At 35.3% G+C, this 3,347-nt stretch overlaps 1 long non-coding RNA gene across 1 annotated transcript; it reads left to right on the plus strand.

Moving 5' to 3' along the window:
• Positions 1–518: 518 nt before the first annotated feature.
• Positions 519–1,645, plus strand: LOC110799739 (uncharacterized). Its single transcript, XR_008928288.1, has 2 exons — positions 519–947; positions 1,485–1,645. It is a non-coding gene; the product is annotated as an uncharacterized lncRNA (long non-coding RNA).
• The last annotated feature ends 1,702 nt before the right edge of the window (positions 1,646–3,347 follow it).

A 3,347-nucleotide genomic window follows, 5' to 3' on the forward strand; every position in this document is an offset into this window, starting at 1 on the left:
ATTTGACTGAGGAAGATGTTTTGTCATCCAATTGCCATATGTACCAATATGCAATCATTGCTTTAATTATAGACTTAAGCATTACGATTTTGCATGAGGTTTCAACACAATCCATGCCATGAATTTGCTTGTAACCTTTAGCAACTAATCTAGCTTTGTGTGTGAACACAATTCCATGTTTGATGGTTTTTATCCTTAAAACAAACTTGCAACCAATAGGTGTGAAACTATTCTTGCAAATCAACAAAATTTCAATTTTGTCATCAAAACATTGAGTATGTTTTATGGCCTCTAACTAGACCTGTCAAAAATCGACCCGACCCGAAAACCGACCCGAACCCGACCCGAAAAAAGCGGGTCCTGAACAAGATTTTCCAACCCGTAACCCGTTTTTATCCGAACCCGAATAACCCGAAATTTTCGGGTTAGAAACGGGTCGGGTTCGGTCTGACCCGTCGGGTTTGGTGGTTAAATGAAAATTTTGAAATTAAAAAAAAAAATGAAAAAACAACCTAAAAACCCTAAAACTAAAGTATCAGACTTCTGGAGCCGCCGACCAAACACCCATCTCACTTTCTCTCCCACTCATGATCTCATCCTTCCGAGCTCTATGAGTCTCTGGTGTATCGGCAAGGTGACGGTCCGGTCGAGCTCTCATCCTCCATTCTATAAGCGAGGAGGTTCTCCAGCAGGTTGCATTCCCTTTCTTCGTGGTAAATCAATTTTCTCATCCTCTTCATCTCCCACTACTTAAGAAGGTAATCCCGTTATTAATTTTATACTTTAAGATAGTTATCAATTTATCATTGATGGTGGTAACTGGTAAGTCAGTTGAAATTTCTAGCGAGTTCTAGTCCATGGTTGATTTTTTACTTGATTTATTCAGGTCGCCTTAGTAGTTGAAAGGGTCGTGAACACATGAATTGCTAGATTGACATAATCTCCAGGTACCCAGTCACTGAATTAAGCTATAATGTTCGTTTAAATGCTTAGGGGTTGTTGAATCAAGGTTTTCTTGGACTGAAAATCGATCAATTTTTTAACGCCTAACTGTTGGTTGTGGACAGACTGTATTGATCCCTTTTATCCACACATATTACATCATAATCAAAATGCTTACACGGTCCTTGTTTATTTGCATTTTGTCGATTTAAATGTCATGTTGCTATACTCATTTAGCCATTTTTTATTTAGTTTACTGTATTCTTTAATTGACACATGTTACTATGAGTGATGTGCAAATTCCATCTATACGTGGCTGATGAGCCACATTTTGGTAAGAACAAATGGATCAGAAGGAAACCTTATGATCCCCTTTTCATTACTATAGTCTATAGCCGTTAAAACTAGTGAGAGGCAAGATATATGTGTGAGGGCACAATACTGAATATTATTGTTTTTATGGAATAGCCTTTATGCTTGCACACTAATATTACTGTATGTGTGAAAAATTCTAACTTTGATCATTGTCAATTCTACTGCAGGTTTCTTCAAAGTAACTCTCATGTCAAGTACCAGTTTGCCTTTGACAAGGATCTTTGTTAATTTGGTTGATACTTGATAGGGACAGGGATAACATTTGATTTGGATATTTGGGTTACAAATTTACAATGAAATTTAATTTAATGATTCATAAATTCATATTGTTTCCCAGTTTTTGTAACCTTAATTAATGGTGATTAATTTGACTTATAGAAAATCTCGTGGAAACAGAGATGGAGTACCAATCTACCATGGAGATTTCGTGCATGCACGTAGTTAACCACTGAATTCAATTCTTAATAAAACGTTGGTGATATGATAAGAGTTTAACTTGTAATTGTTCTGTTATGGTGCATTTGTTCAACCCGAACCCATAAAAAAGGTATCTAATAGTAAAAAAAAGGCGTTATAAAAAAAGGCGCTAAAAAAGCTTTAAACCCGTTGGGTCAACCCGAACCCGAACACTCTGGGTCCTGAACAAGAATTCGTCAACCCGCTAAAATCCGAACCCGAAAGTGACCGACTCTGACCCGACCTGACCCGACCCGTTTGACAGGTCTACCTCTAACCATTTAAAACATTTGAGTCTATATATGGCCTCTAACCATTTTAGGGAATCTGGGTTTCGTCATAGCTTTCTTACAAGTCACAAACTCATTAATCTACATGATAATAGTTTGACTGCAAGTTGTAGGTTTCTTCACTATTTAATAGAAGAATCTCATAGTTTCATTGACCTGATCTCTATGTTTCTTCACTATCTAATAGAAGAATCTCATAGTTTCAGTGACTTGAATTCTATGCCTACTTGGGTATAGAACATCAAACAATAGAATATCAATAGCCACTTGAAAGTCCTTTGAATATTCTGTTCTCCTTGAAGCACTTGTAAAGTCTTCTAAGAGATGTCTATTCTTTAAAGCCACTTCTAAAGTCCTTAAAGAATAAGTTCGGATTTTCTGAAGCACTTCGAAAAGCCTCTGGAATGTCCGTTTATGTTTGTTGTTCGCCTCGAAAACTTTCAAGGTCTATTTTCTCCCACTTGTCATTTTGGAAACGAATCTCCAAAAGGACATTATTTCGAGCAAACAAACATTATGTTCTCAAAAATTCGTGGTAGAAACAATACCCTTGTGTCTCATTTGAATAAATCACAATGAAACATATATCTATACTTGGGCCTTAGTTTGTTGAATAACAAACACTAAGCTCCCACTGAGTTTTGCAACTCTCTAGATATATTTTATGAAAAGTTATTCTGAAATTTCTTTTCTATAGCTTTGACGAATTTAGTTTAGTTTGGTGGTAGTTGAGAATTTTGTTTTAGAAATTAAAGGAAAAGTCTTTATGATTCATCATTGATCGAATCAAGTACTAATTGACTTCGATTATTCCAACTAAGATATGCCATATCTTATGGACCTAGATTGTGAAATTACAACACACAATCATTGATGATCATATTTGGTCTCAAGTAATCATCAACATGATCTAACCTAGATCTTTATGATTTCTTGCCAAGTGGATTTTATACTTCTGAATCTTTGAACTAGCCAAACAGATTCAACTTATATCACATTTGAGTAAATAAACCTATATTCACTCAAATCCATGTGAAATAATAAAGTCATAAAACCTTTCTTTAGCTTTGAACTCTATCGTCTAGGAGTTCTAACAATAGTTCATATTCTTTGTTACTTTCAACAAGTAAGACTAGTTTGTCTTAAGTTGATCTAGAAATCAACCAACTTTCAAAAGTGCATCAAAATAGAGCTTTTGAATGTTAACTTGTTGATATGGTCTAAGCAACAATGCCAAAGATTAGTGGAACTCAAATCAAGGGGTTGATTTGAACCTTAGTAAAG

Source organism: Spinacia oleracea, chromosome 2 (assembly GCF_020520425.1).
Source record: "Spinacia oleracea cultivar Varoflay chromosome 2, BTI_SOV_V1, whole genome shotgun sequence".
NCBI classification, from domain to species: Eukaryota; Viridiplantae; Streptophyta; class Magnoliopsida; order Caryophyllales; family Amaranthaceae; genus Spinacia; species Spinacia oleracea.